The sequence below is a fragment of the Armigeres subalbatus genome, chromosome 1 (genome assembly GCF_024139115.2).
Source record: "Armigeres subalbatus isolate Guangzhou_Male chromosome 1, GZ_Asu_2, whole genome shotgun sequence".
Classification (NCBI taxonomy): Eukaryota; Metazoa; Arthropoda; class Insecta; order Diptera; family Culicidae; genus Armigeres; species Armigeres subalbatus.
The window spans coordinates 173,989,718-174,011,513 of record NC_085139.1 but is presented as its reverse complement, the minus strand read 5'-3'; the positions used below and the strand labels follow the sequence as shown (position 1 = coordinate 174,011,513).

General features: G+C 42.1%; 1 protein-coding gene across 7 annotated transcripts in view; it reads left to right on the top strand.

The window, feature by feature from the left end:
• The window catches only part of LOC134205537 (regulator of G-protein signaling 11-like), a 177,296-nt gene that overhangs the window by 29,137 nt on the left and 126,363 nt on the right, over positions 1-21,796 (top strand). For 6 of the 7 annotated variants that reach the window (XM_062680832.1, XM_062680831.1, XM_062680834.1 and 3 more), the window contains exon 2: positions 2,966-3,539. The gene's annotated coding sequence lies outside the window, so the exon portion shown is untranslated. Of the gene's footprint in view, positions 1-2,858; positions 2,879-2,965; positions 3,540-21,796 lie in introns of those variants that run through there. The other variant, XM_062680835.1, reaches the window with a different exon arrangement.

The following is a 21,796-nucleotide window of genomic DNA, read 5'->3' as shown; positions in this document are numbered from 1 at the left end:
GTGGTGACTTGAGGTTAAGTTTAACCTTCAGAAGAACAAAAAAATTTAAACAACCAGCATATAGACAACATCACGATCTCCCAAAAACGCCTCAATTTGAGCTAATTGTTCCGACACAAAATTGCATTCAGAGCCTGAGTCCAAGAAAACTTGGATTGGCAGTGGTGTAGAAGATACAGTGACCGGCATATTAAAAAGCCCACTCGCCGTTTTTCATACAAAATGGCAACTTTGGAGATCTAAATCTCGATTGCGTGTGAACCAATTTTGCTGAAAATTTTACCAGAGCTCAGATATAACTTGAATTTTACCACACCTGAGTTTCGACCTTATTGATTCAAAGGGTAAACAATTATTGCGGTAATACCAAAATTAATTTTTTGGCGAAAAATTATTTTTTAAATATCTTGAATTCTATAGGTTATAAACTGATGGCTTATTCAGCAAAAACGCGTATTTTTGCAATACAAGAAAGTTTGCGGAATATACTTGTACACTAAGAGTTGAAGTTTTCAAGATATTATAAAATCAATTTTTTACCAAAAAAATCGTTTTGGTATTACCGCGATAATTTTTTACCCTATGAATCAATATGGTCGAAACTCAGGTGAGGTGAAATTCAAGTTATTTCTGAGCTCTGGTCAAATTTTCAGCAAAATTGGTTTACACGCAAACGAGATCTCGATCTCCAAAGTTGACCATTTTGTATGAAAAACGGCAAGTGGGCTTTTTATTATGCAGGTCACTGTAGCTGTTCTTACAAGCCACGCATCTCCTTCCGTTGCGTTGGATTACACCGACTGGCAGCTGTCATTCACTCCTGTCGAACTGAGATAAGGTGGAGGTATTTGTTAGCTTAGAGTCTTGGTTTTCGTCTCCCTTAGTTTCTGGTGAGAAGCGAACTCCTAAATTCGCTTGCCAAGAAATTCCAACGCATCTTGTTTTTAACCCATCTTGCTCCTAGGAATCTTCTCTTACAATTGGTGTTAGTCAACGGCATATCATTTGGGAGAGAACCATGTAGACAGCGTTCAGCAATGGGATTCCATCCCCCATCATCATCCCATTTTTTATTATTACCAAGTGCAGCACTCTAGCCATTGGCTTTCCACTGTATTTAAACAGCTTTCCTGGTAGTTGGTCAACTTCAGGGGCTTTGTATTTTTTCGGCCGGCCTATCTCTTCTTGGATTTCCTGGAGATCCGGAGCTGAAAAACGTATGTCGCTGCGCGCGTGATCCCAGGTTCGTCACCATTCCGCCATCGTTAGGTCTGGTAGTAGTCGCCACCACAGTAAATCTGTGTTTTAACCTTCTGGGGGAATGGCGGTCCAATACTGTACAGTGATTTACTCAGCGTTACGCGGAGAAGGACCCCTTGGTTGCGTCTACCAAGAGTAATCGTGCTCTCTGAAATTAAGGATATTTTGCGCAGTCGTTTTTCTCCACTAGTCGAACGGTCGGCTAGAATAGTCTTGAGCTTGATTGACTGCCCGTAGTTGCTACACCATTATGACCAGATCAACTGTAATTGCACAGAGAACCAATAGATGTTTGCTTGTGACTAGCACTCATCTTCAATGCACAAGTACTGGTAATCTCATTTGTTTGATCACACTGGCGCCTGCCACGTCAGAATGCAAAACAGTGTAGGGGAGGGGAGGAAATGATGATGCATTCACTCGCCCACTGCAAGCCAAATATATATCTGCACTTGCCGCCACGGGTTCATGTGGAATTTTATTGGAGCTTTTGGGTTGACGGGTAGAGGTTCGTCTTGTTTAACGAGTTGCCAATGTGATAAGAGAAAGCAATTGATGGGATTCTAATTGGATATAGAAAACGAGATTTTCCGTTCTTTTCTAACTGTAGCAGTTACTGCTAGAATAGTCAATTTGAAGGTATAGGATAGGGATGGAAACGGTATGGAAATGGATGTCCATTTCCTGTTCTAGCGATTGCTAGAACATGAGAAATATTGAGAAAGATATAAAGTAGGAGGAATGGTACGAGTCTGGGATTGAACCCACGACCACTTGCGTATGAGGCAGAACCGATACTCATATGACTACCAAGCTCGTCAATTTAAAGGTCGTCTAGAGAAAAGTCGTTTAAAAGGAACCCGTGATACCCAAACTGAAAACAAGGTTTTGATACAAACCTGCTTTGTTTGAGTCGGTTTCCGAGTATCTGCAGAAAACGAAATCTCACACGATTAAAAAATTGAGCTTGCAATCAAAAGATATGCCAGTTCGTCGAACTGCTAGAGTTCGTAATCGAGGAATGGGAGTTCGATTTTGTTCGATGGTTGGCACTCGTTTACGGTGATGCATCAAATATGCAAGGAGTATATATAGAAGTTTAGATCTGGAACTGTTAAAACAATCTGAATTTTTGAAATGGACTTCTAACCCGGCTTACTAAATCAACAAATTATCCAATCATTTGAAAGGAAATGACAAAATGCAGTTTAATGTGAGTTATCTATACTTGTTAAGTTCTGAAATTATTGAATTTGGAAATCAAAAGTGAGAACCTGAATGTCAAACGTTTCACCTTATGTTTTGTTCCAAAGATTCGATACGATCCGATGTGGATCATTAAAGTGAATCCATTCAACAAATTGAACCGTTTCGCCCGTCTCTACCCACACACATATCCATACGCTGATATCACCTCAATTCGTTGTGCTGGGCTGATTGATGTATGCCAGCTGGCACTCTCGTCCTCCTATCAATAATTGGGTTCTAGCGCCTTACCTCAGTGTGGTGATACGATGCGTTGAATCAACTTAAAACTGTAAAGGATTGCACGAGTTTATTGCATATTTCGCTATGTGCGGATTGCACATTGTAAAAGTATCCTTGCATCAGAAGATGGGTAATTTTCCGCAGATCTATAAACAGTGGCCGAGAGTGGGTGTTTAAATTGTGTGCTCAGCTCTTCCGTTCTCATCATATATTCCAGAGATTCTTACAAGCAACAACGCAGCAGCTGTGAAGGAAGGCGACAACCAACAGGAGTGAGCTCGCGTGAGTGCGGGAAGCGGAAGTCCAACACAAGCCAGTGCGAAATAAGCAGTAAAGTGCAGGAAGCGATCGTAAGAGCCCCATTCCCGCTGGGGTGCTATACAGTGCTTGAGTGGCGAAGTGCGAGAAGAGGGAAGAAAAGTGGGAAAGCTACCGATGCGGAAAAGTAGCTTGAAATAGAAGGTATCCCACGTGCGCCTGTGGTGGTAGTTCTTTTGTGTTTCCGGTCTTTTGTGCAGTTTGGGGTTTCTGCGAGTTGTGTTTCAAGTGGAGTAGAGCACGCAACGCAGAAATAGTGGAAGGAGCATAAATAGCGCAATTCACCGGGAATCAGGTGTTTGACCCATCGTCCAATTGGCTCCACTAAAGTAGTGTTTGTTGGCCGTAAAAGTTTGTAGCAGCAGTTTATCACGAGCTGAACGAGTTCTGAGCAGGCGTACGCAGCAACTGTGGATGGTGTAAGCGGTTGTCGGGACGGCGCTACAAACTATGAGAAGCGATTGAATTAATTGGTAAGTCGTTCTAAACTATTTATAGAATCGCTTATTCGTGTATTTGCTTCCATTTTACATGATTCTTCTAAAAGATAACAATATGACTTTTCACCGGGGACGAATCGTGAAATATTTCACCGGTATACTCTTTTCAAGATATTTCTACTGACGTGCGGTGTAGTGTTCCTAATATTCTTCATAATATTGTTGAACATTACAATAATTATTTGATATCAAGTCCAACATTGTTTCACCAATTTTAGACTCCTATCTCAAGAACGAATTTTTGCGATTTTTCTCCTACAACTTTGCAAACGTTGCCACTCTATCACTCTGCTATCAGCATTCAAATGCCAACTGAAACGAAAGACAACATCTATTCATATTTGTGACGCTTGCCCGTTCTTAGGACACAGAAAGAAAGCCGGTACTTGAAGTGATGGAATTTTAATTAACCTCTTGGTGGCATTCGTTTCCCATTTCCGTACATTTGGGTCATCATCGGTGCAAAGCAGGAAATGGATTTATAAATTTTTGATTAGATAGCAACGGTGTTGTGCATAGACAGACACGTTATTCACGATGTACGAAAGTTTTGTACTTTCCTGTGCAAACTTTGTTTACGATTTATATAAGAGAAAATCATATACGTATTTAATACAACTCCAGTAAAATATTTGTGCGGCATAAATTCGTAGAAATTTTACAATGATTTTTCATAATTCAAACTACATATGAGTGGTGTCTATTATTATTGTTTATTTGCTCAGATTAAGGCACTCCTGTGCAGTGAAGTACATACAGGGGATGTCCGAAATAATGGGACAGGCAAATTTTGAATATAATTAGATGTGTTGTAGCTATGTTAATTATTATCTAATTTTGACAACTCAGGGATACCTGAAATAGAAATTTAATGTAGTTGTACGATATGTTCATGAAACCGACCATGGCCGTCGGATACTTGAGATATTCCGGATTTTTCGAAGGTAGATTCAGAACCTTATATTTGTGGTGGATATTAGAATAAGTTGTGGTTAAAAACAGAATAACATTGGTAGCCAAGCCACAAATAAAGTAGGGCTTTTTCTGATTGGAACCATATGTTGAAATTCGAAATCGGACAAGAATCAAGTGAGATATGGCAATTTGTTTAGAATCGGGGTCGATCGATAGATTTTAAAGGGATCAGGCCACAAATTCATTTGAATCTAGCTTTTTGACCGATATTCCATTATGATTACATGCCAGAAGTGTTCTGATACGCAAAGAATAAAAAACCAACCAAAAATCGGATCTTGAAGTCACTGGGGTGCCCCGGGGAACCTGTAGAAGGGGTCATTTCTGTTTTAGCGCCCAAACTAGTTATTCGACGGTTCTTTTTCCATGGTTTTTGATCAGAAAGCTAGGTATTAATAAAAAATTGACTATTGACGACTTTGACCGCTTTCGGACCTACGAATTGTCCCCGGTGAGCCTGTAGAAGAGGAAACCCCAGTTTTAGCACCAAAGCTAGTCATTCGACGGCTCGTTCCTCATGGTTTTCGATCAGGAAGCGAGTTATGAATAAAAAATTGACCATTAACGACTTGTAGAAAAAGACATTTCAGTTTTGCGCCAACACAAGTCATTCGGCGGCTCGTTTTTCATATTTTTTTTATCACGAAGCGAGGTATGAATGAAAAACGAACCATTGACTATTCTGACAGCTTCTGGGACCTACACCCAACCAGAGATTGCAACATTTTATTGCAATCTCGCATTAGTTTCGTGTACAGTTTGCCATAATTTACGACATATGCACAGATTGTTTTAAGTCAGGCCTGCCCAACCTTTGCAAGCCACGGGCCAGTTTCCAAAATGGCCACTTGCTGGCGGGCCAGAGAATATTCGGTACATATTTTTTATACATTTTCAAAATAATCAAAATAAAATACTTTTTTTTTCAGAATGACTTACATTATTTTGAAGAAAAACTAAGCACGATTCAATTGCGTTTTAACATTTTTTGTGTGTGCTTATTTTCTTTTTCTTTTTACGTAACAGGACATGGAATTGTTGGCTTCCTTCCAATACTCGACGCATATTGATTTCGCAATCGGTTATCGAATTTCGCAAGCACATAATAAAGATCAACAATTACTTTTTCTGCTTTCATTATTGATGAGAGTTGTTCAAAGGATATGTACATCTGAGAAGAGAAAATATCTTACGAAATATGTGTCTTTCTGAAATTTTAATTAAGGCACGCACGCAAAAAAAAGCTTTCATGAATTCGTGAACTAACGAGTTCACGGTGTATTTTTTTGGGAATAACAGTCACGGATTCGGGAATACAGTCACGTTTTCTGGAACGTTCTGGAAAACGTGACGTCAATAAACGATGTTGAAGAACTGTGTTCTCAAAAATTAGCGAATAGGCATGAATATTTTTGTTGAAAGGCTTCGACTGTTTTCTACAGAATTAAAGAGATGTATCAATTTTCGACGACCAATTGTGGGAAATTGTTTCAATTTTGTTACAATAGTTTTCATGTTAGATAATAAAAGTTCGACGTGATGATACCTGATTTGCAGCTTTATGTTAAAATCATTGAGATGTTTGGTGACAGCTACTATAAAGACCAAGTCACTCACCCATTCAGAATCATGCAGCCTGGGCATTGGTGTTATGCTTCAATTTTCGTCAACATAATGTGGAGGATTTTTTGGCTTTCTCAGTCTCATGTGCTCAAAACGATGAGTTTTGTTTTGCCCGACGTTTCAGCCTTTTATTTTGACCTTTTTCAAGGCCGAAACGTCGGGCAAAACAAAACTCATCATTTTGAATACATAAGACTGAAAAAGCGAAAAAAAATAATCCAAAACAAATCTTCCAGTCGATCTCTTTTTTTTATATTTCGGAGGTTAAGTTGGTTTTTTTGTCGCTACATCACGAATATTGATCGTTTTTGCACATAGATCTTTTTTGTGATAAATGCAGAGATCATGTGCAGAGAAATAACACAAATTTAATCAGTCACAAAACACTTTTGTGATGTGACTGATTAAACACTGATTAACAATCGATTAACAGATAAACCAAAATTCCTTGATTTTCAGTTGTCACAACGCCCGTGTTCTTTCCCGTCTTTGCCGGAGCTCTGTCAGTTGTTAGGCCTTCAGTTTTCCAAGAAGATTTTCAGGTTTCAACAACTTTCCTCAGGTCTATATCTGTGGTAGTCGTTTCATCGTTTAGTATTTTCATCGACAGGCAGATTCAGAAGCAGGTGGCTTTTTCACGGAACGTAGTTTTCAAGCCTTTTGTGAAAACTCTAATTATTCGCCGTGCTTTACGACAAATTAATACCACTTAATACTACGGAATGAGGCTTTTTTTAAGAGCAACAGCCCATATGCATGCCCTAACAAGTTTTCCATCCTGGAAAGGTTTAATTTGTATTGCCAAAATCTCATAAACAGCAAAACTGGCCCGTGCTGCATAATTCGACTTCGTGCTTGCCCAGATTTATTTTTTTTTAATTAGTAATAACCAACATTATTATTATTATTATTATTTTCAATAAATAATATGAAGGAGCTTCCCGAGCCAGACAGAAAAGCTTTCGGGCCGGTTATGAAGTATTTTTTCTCACACGCCGCGGGCCACAGAAAATGGAGCCAAGGGCCGCATCCGGCCCGCGGGCCGTACGTTGGGCAGCCCTGTTTTAAGTAAACGGCAGGCCCTTGCATTAGGTCTCCGGTCACGAGAAAATAAGAACTGGTTATGTGTTAGTGTCTACATTGAATCTAATTTTACACTCCCCATCGAGGAGTGAAATGCTGTATACTTCGACAACCTCAGCAACCATTTCCAAAAAATTCGGTTAAAGACGGGAATTGAACTCGGACCCTCCACACTTAGCAGCACATCTAGACTGACGCGCTAACCATCTGGACTATTTATCAGATGAGGAACGATGCGAACAAAGGCAACTATAATCCACGTTTCATGCTATGCGGATGGGACAACTGGAAGGGTAACAGGGATAGCAATGGGTGATACGAGTGGAATAAGCACCATGCATATTTGTGTCCTTTTCCGTTAGCAAGCTAAATAGAATCGAAAAGATTGTGTGGGTTAAAGTTATATTGCTGTACACCAGCGGTTCTCAACCTTTTTATTGAGAGGTATCCCTTCGCACTTTTGCATTGAGGTACTCCCTATTTTTTGCTGTAAATGAAAATAAGTGTAACTCATAAGATACAGGGGTTAGGCAAAATGATTGAGATAGGCAAAATTTGGCCCAAATTCAAATCCTTATAACTTTTTGAAAAATTGATGAAATTGGACAAAACCGGAAGCATTCGACGGCAAATTTAGTCAAGATTTAGGAATATGTGCGATCAAGAATACTGGCCACCGGACACCGGAGATGTTCCGGATTTTCGGAGGCCATGTCAAAAACACATTTTTTCTGCCGCTCGTATTTTTGTGTGGTTTGAAGTTACATCGATGAACATTATTTTCCTAGAAACTAGATCTTATTGAAAATTGAATGCGGGCTGTTGCGCTAAGATCCGTTGAAAAACATCCGAGATATGGCCATTTCAGTAAACCTGGTTCCGGATGCTATGGTCAATTATGTGTCTCCTTTCAATCACGTATATATTATCCGGTACCATATCAATATTGGTATCAAACTTCAAGATTTTTCGTGGAGATGCTTCAGGAAGCATATTCAGGATGGTCAGTTTCTCTGACCACTCTGTAGTAGATTCCAGGTGCCCCGGGGGAAGTGGCCAATTTGAAAAACGTTCAGAACCCTATCAATATGGGTATCAAACTTCAAGATTTTTCATGGAGATGCTTCAGGAAGCATATTCAGGACGATCAGTTGCCCTGACCACTTTGTAGTAGGTTCCAGGTACCCCGGGGGAAGTGGCCAATTTGAAAAACGTTCAGAACCCTACCAATATGGGTATCAAACTTCAAGATTTTTCATGAAGATGCTTCAGGAAGCATATTCAGGATGGTCAGTTCCTCTGACCACTCTGTAGTAGATTCCAGGTGCCCCGGGGGAAGTGGCCAATTTGAAAAACGTTCAGAACCCTATCAATATGGGTATCAAACTTCAAGATTTTTCATGGAGATGCTTCAGGAAGCATATTCAGGACGATCAGTTGCCCTGACCACTCTGTGGTAGGTTGCGGAGGAAGTGGCCAATTTGAAAAACGTTCAGAACCCTATCAATATGGGTATCAAACTTCAAGATTTTTCATGGAGATGCTTCAGAAAGCATATTCAGGACGATCAGTTTCCCTGACCATTCTGTAGTAGGTTCCAGGTGCCCCGGGGGAAGTGGCCAATTTGAAAAACGTTCAGAACCCTATCAATATGGGTACCAAACTTCAAGATTTTTCGAGGTGATACTTTTAAATGCATTTTAGAACCAGCAGCTGTCATGACCACTCTGTAGTAGGTTCCAGGTGTCCTGGGGAAGTGGCCAATTTGCAAAATGTTCGAAACCATATCAAAATGAGCATCAAAGTTCAAGGTTTTTCATGGAGATGCTTTTGGACTCTCCTGTCGAATAGAGTTCGCCACAGCACGAAGTTGACCATCTACAAAACGCTCATTAGACTGGTCTGCCTCTATGGCCACGAAAGTTGGATGTTGCTGGCGAAGGACCAACGCGCCCTTGGAGTTTCCGAATGGAAGGTGTTGCGGACCATCTAAGGTGGGGTGCAGATGGAAGACAATGGAGGTGGTGGTGGAGGTCAATGAACCACGAGTTGTAACTGTTAGGAGAACTACCACATGGTACAAATTGGTACAAATGGTACAAATTTTTCAAATTGGCCGCTTCCCCCGGGGCACCTGGAACCTACTACAGAGTGGTCAGGTTAACTGATCGTCCTGAATATGCTTCCTGAAGCATCTCCATGAACAAACTTGAACTTTGATACTCATTTTGATATGGTTTCAAACATTTTGCAAATTGGCCACTTCCCCAGGACACCTGGAACCTACTACAGAGTGGTCATGGCAGCTGCTGGTTCTAAAATGCATTTAAAAGTATCCCCTCAAAAAATCTTGAAGTTTGATATCCATATTGATTGGGTTCTGAACGTTTTTCAAATTGGCCACTTCCCCCGGGGCACCTGGAACCTATTACAGAGTGGTCAGGGCAACTGATCGTCCTGGATATGCTTCCTGAAGCATCTCCATGAAATATCTTGAAGTTTGATACCCATATTGATAGGGTTCTGAACGTTTTTCAAATTGGCCACTTCCCCCGGGGCACCTGGAACCTACTACAGAGTGGTCAGAGGAACTGACCATCCTGAATATGCTACCTGAAGCATCTTCATGAAAAATCTTGAAGTTTGATACCCATATTGATAGGGTTCTGAACGTTTTTCAAATTGGCCACTTCCCCCGGGGCACCTGAAACCTACTACAGAGTGGTCAGAGGAACTGACCATCCTGAATATGCTTCCTGAAGCATCTTCATGAAAAATCTTGAAGTTTGATACCCATATTGATAGGGTGCTGAACGTTTTTCAAATTGGCCACTTCCCCCGGGGCACCTGGAACCTACTACAGAGTGGTCAGGGCAACTGATCGCCCTGAATATGCTTCCTGAAGCATCTCCATGAAAAATCTCGAAGTTTGATACCTATATTGATAGGGTTCTGAACGTTTTTCAAATTGGCCACTCCCCCCGGGGCACCTGGAACCTACTACAGAGTGGTCAGGGCAACTGATCGTCCTGAATATGCTTCCTGAAGCATCTCCATGAAAAATCTTGAAGTTTGATACCCATATTGATAGGGTTCTGAACGTTTTTCAAATTGGCCACTTCCCCCGGGGCACCTGGAACCTACTACAGAGTGGTCAGGGCAACTGATCGTCCTGAATATGCTTCCTGAAGCATCTCCATGAAAAATTTTGAAGTTTGATACCAATATTGATATGGTACCGGATAATATATACGTGATTGGAAGGAGACACATAATTGACCATAGTATCCGGAACCAGGTTTACTGAAATGGCCATATCTCGGATGTTTTTCAACGGATCTTAGCGCAACAGCCCGCATTCAATTTTCAATAAGATCTAGTTTCTAGGAAAATAATGTTCATCGATGTAACTTCAAACCACACAAAAATACGAGCGGCAGAAAAAATGTGTTTTTGACATGGCCTCCGAAAATCCGGAACATCTCCGGTGTCCGGTGGCCTGTATTCTTGACCGCACATATTCCTAAATCTTGACTAAATTTGCCGTCGAATGCTTCCGGTTTTGTCCAATTTCATCAATTTTTCAAAAAGTTATAAGGATTTGAATTTGGGCCAAATTTTGCCTATCTCAATCATTTTGCCTAACCCCTGTATATAAAGAGTTGAACTGAAAATTAACGGAATACATGACTCTTCATAAAGTTGGCTGAAATTTTCATTATTCCAAGCTCTTGGAGTGAAACTTCCGAGCCTCATTAAAGGAGGCTTTCGAGCCACTTCTAAGCCTCCAGAAAGATATATTCCGAGCCTCTTGAAGTAAGACTTACGAGCGTCTTTTCAAAGTAGGCTTCCGAGCATCTCGAAAGAAGGTTTACGGGCTTCTTGAATGGAGGCTTATGGGCTCTTGAATGGAGGCTTCTGCGCCTCTTGAAAGGAGGTTTCCAGAACTCTTGAAGGAAGACTTCCGGGTCTCTTGAAAGGCGGCTTCTGAGTCTCTTGAAGGGAGGCTTCCGGGCCTATCGAAAGAACGCTTCCGGGCCTCTTCAAAAGAGGCTTCTGAGTCTCTTGAAAGGAGGCTTCTGGGTTTCTTGAAAGAAGGCTTTCGTGCCTCTTAAAAGTTGGCTTCCGGGCGTCTTGAAACGCGGCTTCGAAGTCTCTTGTAGGAGACTTCCGGGCCTCATGAATAAAGGCTTCCGGGGCTCTTGAAAGGAGGCATCCGTACCCCTTGAAACCAGGTTTACGAACTTATTGAAAGTAGGTTTCAGGGACTCTTGAAAGGAGGTTTTTGAGTCTCTTGAATGGAGCTTTAAGAGCTTCCATACTAGGTGCTCGGAAGCCTTCTTACTGGAAGCCCGGAAGCCTTCTAACTCGAGCCCCGGAAGCCTCCTTTTAATGGGCTCGGGATCCTCCTTTGAGGGGTTCGAAAATCTTCTTTCAAGAAGCCCGGAAACCTATTTTCAATAAGTGCAGTGCTCTTTTCAAGTGGTTCAGACGCCTTTTTTCAAGAGGCCCAAAAGCCTCCTTTCAAGAGACTCAGAAACCTCCTTTCAAGAGGTCCGGAAGCCTACTTTCAAGAGGCCCTGAAGCCTACTTTCAATAAATTCGGAAACTTCTTTTCATGTGGTTCCGATGCCTCCTTTCAAGAGCCCCGGAAGACTTCTTTCATGAGTCCCGGAAGCCTTCTTTCAATTGGCTCAGAATACTCCTTTCAAGAGGTTCGGTTCCTGCCCAGAAGCCTCCTTTTAAAGAGCTCGGAACCCTCATATAAGTGGTTCGGAAATCTTCTTTCAAGAAGCCCGGAAGCCTACTTTCAATAAGCTCGGAAAATTCTTTTCAAGTGGTTCAGACGCCTTTTTTCAAGAGGCCCGAAAGCCAAGTTAAAAGGTTTCCGGGCTTCTCAAAAGGGGGCTTTCGGGCATCTTGAAAGAAGGTTTCCGAATCTTTTGAAATGATGCTCTCGATCCTTTTGAAAGGAGTCTTCCGAGATGTTTAAAAGAAGGCTTTCGAGAAGCGTAGAAGCTCCTGCAACGAAGCAACTGAGCTCTTCGTAAAAACGCTGATCACTTAAATTACTCATCACTATGCATATTATGGACATATTATGCACAAAACAAAATTATGAAAAAATAATTATACATAAGTTTGGGTTTCTGTCACCCGGACTAGGTTTTAAAAAAACAACTTACTACTTAAACGGTCAACACTAAACTGATCGATTTATTTATTCCGAAATATAGTCAAACCTATCGCCCTGCCTAATAACTGCTGATCTAGAATAAAATGGAATGTGGTTGTCGTCTCGCAAGTGCATTGGCCACAAGCACCTGGTGTAGGAATGGCCACGCTCGCATCCGTCCTACTTGGTATTGTTGCCGGGTGGAGTACTGCTGATGCTCGTAGTTTGGGGACCTGGGGTTGAACGAACTGTATGTGATGCAAACTGGTGTGGCTTTATCGTCATCGATGTTGTTGTTGTTGGTGTGATCGACGATGATATGCTGATAAAGCGATTGGTGATGGGTACCTCTTTGGAGAACGAGAAGGGTTCGATCTTAACTCATATATCAAAACTTTATCAATAATATTTGATAATAATACTTCCGCCATTATGCATTTTTGTCCGAGGTACCCCCTGGGCCCGACAAAAGTACTCTCACGGGTACATGTACCCCAGGTTGAGAACCGCTGCTGTACACGATTCATATACTTGTTCTAGGAGGAGCCAACGAGATTCGTTTGGATGTATTGGTCGGATTGCTCCTGGGGAACCTGTAGAAGGGGCGCAAAAACTGAAATGCCCCCTTCTACGGGTTCCCCTGAGGCAGTTGGTAGGTCCCGGAAGCGGTCAAAGTCAACAATGGTCTATTTTATATTCATACCTCGCTTCCTGGTTGGTTCTTAAACTGAAATGTCCTTTTCTACAGTTTGGTATTTCATTCTTGACGTATCAGAAGACTTCTGGAATGTAATCATAATGGAAAATCGGTCGAAAAGCTTGATTCAAATGAATTTGTAGCCTGATCCCTTTTAAAACTATCGATCGGCATCCATTCTAAACAAATGGGCATATCTCACTTGATTCTGTTCCGATTCCCGATTTCAACATAGGGTTCCAATCAGGAAAAGCCCTACTTCATTTGTGGTTACTAATATTATTCTGTTTTTAACCACAACTTCTCCTAATACCCACTACAAATTTACTGCACAAATTTACTTTCGAAAAACCCGGAATATTTCCGGTATCCGGGCCCTCCTTAGTCGTGCGGTAAGACGCGCGGCTACAAAACAAGACCATGCTGAGGGTGGCTGGGTTCGATTCCCGGTGCCGGTCTAGGCAATTTTCGGATTGGAAATTGTTTCGACTACCCTGGGCATACAAGTATCATCGTGTTAGCCTCATGATATACGAATGCAAAAATGGTAACTTGGCTTAGAAACCTCGCAGTTAATAACTGTGGAAGTGCTTAATGAACACTAAGCTTCGAGGCGGCTCTGTCCCAGTGTGGGGATGTAATGCCAATAAGAAGAAGAAGAAGAAGAAGAAGAAGAAGAAGAATTTCCGGACAACCCCTGTATGAGTCTTCCCCATTCAGCTCGGTCCATGGCTGCTCGTCGCCAATCACGCAGTCTACGGAGGGTTCGCAAATCGTACTCCACCTGATCGATCCACCTTGCTCGCTGCGCACCTCACTTTCTTGTGCCCGACGGATCGTTGTCACCGGATTACTATCTGACATTCTGGCTACGTGCCCGACTCATCGCAGTCGTTCGATTTTCGCGGTGTGGACGATGGATGGTTTTCCCTGCTTCTCATGCAACTACTGGTTCATTCGCCTCCTCCGCGTAACGTCCGCCATCTGCACCTCACCATAGATGGCACGAGCATCGTCCAGGTCTCGTATCCGTATATGAATACCGGTGTAATAAGTGAGCATCTTGCAGAGTCCAAAGTATGTATGTACAGTTTCCAGTCATCACGTACTTCGTCTTCGACGTATTGATGACTAGTTCAAACCGGCTAGCTTCGCTCTTCGCTCTTCGCTCAGTCTGAAGTAGGCTTCCTCCGTTTTCTCAAAGTTACGTGCCATAATATCTATGTCGTCGGTGAAACCAAATAACTGGACGGGCTTCGTGAAAATAGTTCCACTTAGAGGTGTGCGCCGGTCCGAAAATCGTCGGCGGCGGCGTGTGTCATAATTTTGGTCGGCGGCAGCGGTGGCGTTTTCGGCGTCACGCCGATAGCCATTTTAGCCGGTGGCAGCGTGGATCGGCGTGGCGTTTTTTTTATTGCATTCGATTTTTATTAAATTTTTCCGAGACATTTTCAAGATATCTTTTGAATATCGTCGGAACAATCTAAGGGGCTGTTCACAAATTGCGTAACGTATAAGAGAAGGGTGAAGTCAGGCCAAGCGTTACGGTTCATATAAAAAAAAGCTTCCATACAAAAGTTGTTACCCAACAGGTCGTTTCGGCGAATAGGTCATTTGGTTGAAAATGCCATTTTGGAGAAGGTCACGATAGATCTCAACAATTTGTTAAACTTTTACCGAGATCCACACAGCCGATCCCCAGCAAACATTTTTTTTTATTGAGATATCAGTCAAACTTGCTAAAAAATCTGCAAATAGTTTGCCGAAAGCCACTTAACAAAGGTAATTTATGCAAAGATATCTGTTTGTTTGTTGGGCATACGGCTGTGCGGATTTTCTAGAAATAAAAACTGATTGTGTATGATCAAAAATGACGATCCGTTTTGCCAAATGACAAAAGTAATGCTGAATTGGAAATTTGGTCGAAAAAGCTATTAGCACTAACAGGTCCTTTGTCTGTAAATGCCGTTTTGCCGAAGTGGCCGTACGATCGAAAATGTCGTTTGATCGAATAGATCATTTGGTAGAAGAAGATGTTTGATAGAAATGGTCGTTTGGCGGAAAGAGTCAGCTGGCACGACATTTTCGACCAAATTGCCTTTCTGTCAAACGACTTTTTCGACCATAGGATCCGTTCGGCCGAACGACATTTTCGGCCGTATGCCCAAATGAAACTTTAAACCAACGTTGGTAGACTGAAGTCATTTCAAAATTCACGGATGTTATGATAAAAAAATCAGATAAACGACCATTTCGGCAAACGGAATTTTCGGTTAGACAAAGACAAATTACTTTTTCGGCCATAGGATCAATTTGGCCGAATTAAATTCACGGCCGTATGTCCATTTCGTCTAAATAACATTTCCGACCAGACGAGTATCGACCAATCTACATATTCGGCCTTGTGGTCTACGGCCAAACGGATCTTCCCGTCGTTTCACCGAAAGTCATTCTGAGGAAAACCATTTTTTTTCCACTTGGCCGAATTGAACGTGTGTCCGAAACGGTTGTTAGGTCCAAAATGGTTTGGCCGAAAACGACATACAGCCGAAAGGGACATGGAGCTGAATTGGTAATTTGGTCGAAAAAGTTATTAGCACTAACAGGTCCTTTGTCTGTAAATGCCGTTTTGCCGAAGTGACCGTATAATCGAAAATGTCGTTTGATCGAATAGATCATTTGGTCGAAAAAGATGTTCGATAGAAATGGTAGTTGGGCAGAACGAGAATAGAATATCTCCTTTCTGCCGAATAACCATTTCAACCAAATGACCTATTCAACAAAACGACTTTTTCGATAAAATGACCGAATGACACTTTCGTCCGAATATCCGTTTCGGCCAAATGATCAGTTTACCAACGATGGCATTTTCGGCCAAACGACTTTGTCAACCAAAGGAACTGTTCTCCCGGCCGGATGTCCTTTTCGACCAAATGATTTGTTCAGTCAAATGGCGTACTCGGTCAAACAACCTTCGGCCTCGTGGTCTTCGGCGTTCAAAAATTATATTTCAGAACTTTTTCGGGTTTCAACTGGAAGTCTTCCCGGAAAATCCTTCGGTATTTCCACTCGAAGTTTTTTTTTCGTTTTTACGGAAAGCTTTCTGAAATTTCAACAGGAAATTCTTTAGAATTTTCGAAAAAAAGCGGCGTGCCGATGCAAAATCGTCGGCGGCGGTGCTCTTCGTAGTGCTGCCGCCACCTGTGGATGGTTTCACGCTCGTTCGTTAGAAGGTTCTCGTTTATGTCCTTACAAATATCAGGCTGTGGCATGTGACCCTTACGTGAATGGTTCAGTTTCTCATAGAACTTTCTTGCGTTGCCGAGGCCGCATCTCTCCATCCATCGCCCCATGTTCGCCAAGTCGTTTTGCACCTGGTCTGCCCATCTCGCTCGCTGCGCTCCACGCCGTCTCGTACCTGCCGGATCGGAAGCGAACACCATCTTTGCAGGGTTGCTGTCCGGCATTCTTGCAACATGTCCTGCCCATCGTACCCTTCCGGCTTTAGCTACCTTCTGGATACTGGGTTCGCCGTAGAGTTGGGCGAGCTCATGGTTCATTCTTCGCCGCCACACACCGTCTTCTTGCACACCGCCAAAGATGGTCCTAAGCACCCGTCTCTCGAATACTCCGAGTGCTTGCAAGTCCTCCTCGAGCATTGTCCATGTTTCATGTCGGTAGAGGACAACCGGTCTTATAAGCGTCTTGTACATGACACATTTGGTGCGGTGGCGAATCTTTTTCGACCGCAGTTTCTTCTGGAGCCCGTAGTAGGCCCGACTTCCACAGATGATGCGCCTTCGTATTTCACGACTAACGTTGAATTCCTCGACCACCTCGAAGGTATCCCCGTCTATCGTAACACTGCTTCCCAGGCGGGCCCTGTCGCGCTCAGTTCCGCCCACAAGCATGTACTTTGTCTTTGACGCATTCACCACCAGTCCATCTTTTGTTGCTTCACGTTTCAGGCGGGTGTACAGTTCTGCCACCTTTGCAAATGTTCGGCCGACAATGTCCATGTCATCCGCGAAGCAAATAAATTGACTGGATCTGTTGAAAATCGTACCCCGGCTGTTACACCCGGCTCTCCGCATGACACCTTCTAGCGCAATGTTGAACAACAGGCACGAAAGTCCATCACCTTGTCTTAGTCCCCGTCGCGATTCGAACGAACTGGAGTGTTCGCCCGAAATCTTCACACAGTTTTGCACACCATCCACCGTTGCTTTGATCAGTCTGGTAAGCTTCCCGGGGAAGTCCATAATTTTCCATAGCTCTGCGCGGTTTATACTGTCGTATACCGCCTTGAAATCAACGAACAGATGGTGCGTTGGGACCTGGTATTCACGGCATTTTTGAAGGATTTGCCGTACAGTAAAGATCTGGTCCGTTGTCGAGCGGCCGTCAACGAAGCCGGCTTGATAACTTCCCACGAACTCATTCACTAATGGTGACAGACGACGGAAGATCATCTGGGATATCACTTTGTAGGCGGCATTAAGGATGGTGATCGCTCGAAAGTTCTCACAGTTTGTCGCCTTTCTTGTAGATGGGGCATATAACCCCTTCCTTCCACTCCTCCGGTAGCTGTTCGGTTTCCCAGATTCTGACTATCAGTTTGTGCAGGCAAGTGGCCAGCTTTTCCGGGCCCATCATGATGAGCTCAGCTCCGATACCATCCTTACCAGCTGCCTTTTTTTTTTTTTTTTTTCGTATCTTCTTTATTGCTTGGAGCAGGGAAAAGCCCCTGGGAGTGGTATTCATTTGAATCACTTCTCCCAAAGGCATAAAACCTCCTCTTCTTTTCAAACCTCTTTACAATTTCAGTGCACTTCCAATGAGAATTCATTCTCTTTAAAGGAAGTGCATTAAGTTCATCAATACATATTTAAATTCTTATGCTACTCTCAATGACTTATAATCTATAAATTACTACTAACTAATGTTAAATGCAACTCAACACTATTCAAGTCACTTCATGGGCAACGTTAATGAATGATCCTAGGTTCGATGGGTAGCTTAGCGACAGAAGATTCAAACTGACCGAGCAGCAAGGAACAGGAGCCATCTGGTGGATCTAGAGCCGCGTCATCGTCTGGTGTTCATCGACAGTAGGTTGCGCTGGAAGAGAAACTGGCGATTCCAACTGGCCGAGCAACAAGGAACAGCAGCTGCTAGATGGATCTGCAGCCGTGACATCGTCGGTGTGCATCAACGGTAGGTTTCCCTGGGAGATGAACTGGCGATTCCAACTGACCGAGCGACAAGGAACAGGAGCTACTAGGTGGAGCTGGATCCGTGGCATCGTCGGTGTGCATCAACGGTATGTTTCGCTGGAACCATCAGATTTTTTTTAAAGAGGGAGCAGTATATTGACATCGGCCAGACATATACCAATTCCTGTTACCTGGAAGAGAAACTGGCGATTCCAAATGACCGAGCGACAAGGAACAGGAGCTACTAGGTGGGGCTGGATCCGTGGCATCGTCGGTGTGCATCAACGCACTATGGTCCAGGATACAGATTTACGCGGAAAGATGAATTTTACGCCAAAACTATATTTTTTAGAAAAAACTGTTGTTCTACAAAATTCTTCGAAATAGTAAGGCCATCATTATGGTTTTACCAAAAAATAGGGTGGCCCATCATATAAAAAAAATTAGAAAATATTTTTTTTATTTCTTGGAATATTGACATGTTATGTTCTACAAAGTTGTAGCGTAGCTTATTCCAATCAATTTTGCTAAAAAACTTTTTCTGTAGCTCTTAAGTTGGCTGATTTAGAGCAATTTTACCTAATTGGATTAGGGTGTACCTCAAAAAACAGTATTTTTGATCTAATTTTTTTGTTTTAGATTTCTCGAAAAAGTCGTCTTCAGGTGACTTTTAGAGCTCAAAAAAATACAACTTTTGATGGGTAAATATGCACAATATCTTTTTCCGATCAAAAGTTATAATCGTTTTTCTGTCAAAATTACATTTTTTTCATAAGTTGATATCTCCGGTTAGGGCAGACCAAAAAAATATGTTTACATTTGAAAGATAAATTAATATTCTTTATTATGTCAAAAATTGGGGATATGTTATTTTTTATCTCAAGTTTTACCATTTTTACTCACACCATATTTTTCAAAAAATTAATATAACTCGACAACGGAAAAAGATACAGACGATATTCTTATAGCAAAACATGCGTTATGAAAAGCCCCAAAAGTCTTCAGAAGATGACATTCTAACACTTTTTATAAGTTTTATCATTATCATCGTATTGCAAGATTTACGAGAAAAGATGCATTTTCGGTCTGAAGCATACTTTTAAGAAACAAATTTTGTTCTACAAAGTTGTTCTGGATACTTGGGCCCTTATTATAGAGTTACCGAAAAATAGGGTGGGCCATTTTATTAAAATGTAAAATTTTCATTTTTTTATTTTGCGGAATATTGACGTAAAATGTTCTACAAAGTTGTAGCGCAGCTTTTTCCAATCAACTTTGCTATATAAACATTTTATGTAGCTCTTGATCTCACTTTTTTAGAGTAATTTTACTTACCAGGATTAGGGTGTCCCTCAAAAAACAAGATTTATGATCTGCTCATTTCATTTTTTATTTTTCACGGATGTCATCTTCTGAAGACTTTTGGAGCTTTTCAAAACGCGTGTTTTGCTATAAGAATAGCGTCTGTATCTTCTTCCGTTGTCGAGTTATATCAATTTATTTGAAAAAACATGATTTTAGTAAAATTGGTGAAACTTGAGATAAAAAAATAACATATCCCCAATTTTTTGACATAATGAAGAATATTAATTTCTCTTTTAGATGCCGTGTAAACATATTTTTTTGGTCTGCCCTAACCGGAGATATCAACTTATGAAAAAAATGTAATTTTGACAGAAAAATGATTATAACTTTTGATCGGAAAAAGATATTGTGCATATTTACCCATCAAAAGTTGCATTTTTTTGAGCTCTAAAAGTCACCTGAAGACGACTTTTTCGAGAAATCTGAAACAAAAAAATTAGATCAAAAATACTGTTTTTTTGAGGTACACCCTAATCCAATTAGGTAAAATTGCTCTAAATCAGCCAACTTAAGAGCAACAGAATAATTTTTTTTAGCATAATTGATTGGAATGAGCTGCGCTACAACTTTGTAGAACATAACATGTCAATATTCTGAGAAATAAAAAAATCTAATTTTTTTTATATGATGGGCCACCCTATTTTTTGGTAGAACCATAATGATGGCCTTACTATTTCGAACAATTTTGAAGAACAAAAAATAGTTTTGGCGTAAAATACATCTTTCCGCGTAAATCTGTATCCTGGACCATAGTGCAACGGTATGTTTCGCTGGAACCATTAGATTTTTTTTAAAGAGGGAGCAGTATCTTGACTTCGGCCAGACATATACCAATTCCTGTTACCTGGAAGGGAAACTGGCGATTCTAACTAACTGAGCGACAAGGAACAGCAGCTGCTAGATGGAACTGCAGCCGTGACATCGTCGGTGTGCATCAACGGTAGGTTTCGCTGGAACCATTAGATTCATTTAAAGAGGGAGCAGTATCTTGACTTCGGCCAGACATATACCAATTCCTGTTACCTGGAAGAGAAACTGGCGATTCCAAATGACCGAGCGACAAGGAACAGGAGCTACTAGGTGGAGCTGGAGCCGTGGCATCGTCGGTGTGCATCAACGGTATGTTTCGCTGGAACCATTAGATTTTTTTAAAGAGGGAGCAGTATCTTGACTTCGGCCAGACATATACCAATTCCTGTTACCTGGAAGAGAAACTGGCGATTCCAAATGACCGAGCGACAAGGAACATGAGCTACTAGGTGGGGCTGGATCCGTGGCATCGTCGGTGTGCATCAATGGTATGTTTCGCTGGAACCATTAGATTTTTTTAAAGAGGGAGCAGTATCTTGACTTCGGCCAGACATATACCAATTCCTGTTACCTGGAAGGGAAACTGGCGGTTCTAACTGACCGAGCGACAAGGAACAGCAGCTGCTAGATGGAACTGCAGCCGTGACATCGTCGGTGTGCATCAACGGTAGGTTTCGCAATTCCTGTTACCTGGAAGAGAAACTGGCGATTCCAAATGACCGAGCGACAAGGAACAGGAGCTACTAGGTGGGGCTGGATCCGTGGCATCGTCGGTGTGCATCAACGGTATGTTTCGCTGGAACCATTAGATTTTTTTAAAGAGGGAGCAGTATCTTGACTTCGGCCAGACATATACCAATTCCTGTTACCTGGAAGGGAAACTGGCGATTCCAACTGACCGAGCGACAAGGAACAGCAGCTGCTAGATGGAACTGCAGCCGTGACATCGTCGGTGTGCATCAACGGTATGTTTCGCTTTCGGAGAGGAACTGGCGATTCCAACTGACTGAGCGACAAGGAACAGGAGCTATTAGGTGGATCTGGAGCCGTGGCATCAACGGTAGGTTTCGCTGGAACCATTAGATTCATTTAAAGAGGGAGCAGTATCTTGACTTCGGCCAGACATATACCAATCCTGTTACCTGGAAGAGAAACTGGCGATTCCAAATGACCGAGCGACAAGGAACAGGAGCTACTAGGTGGAGCTGGAGCCGTGGCATCTTCGGTGTGCATCAACGATAGGTTTCACAATTTCTGTTACAAACACGGCGACTTTCAGCATATG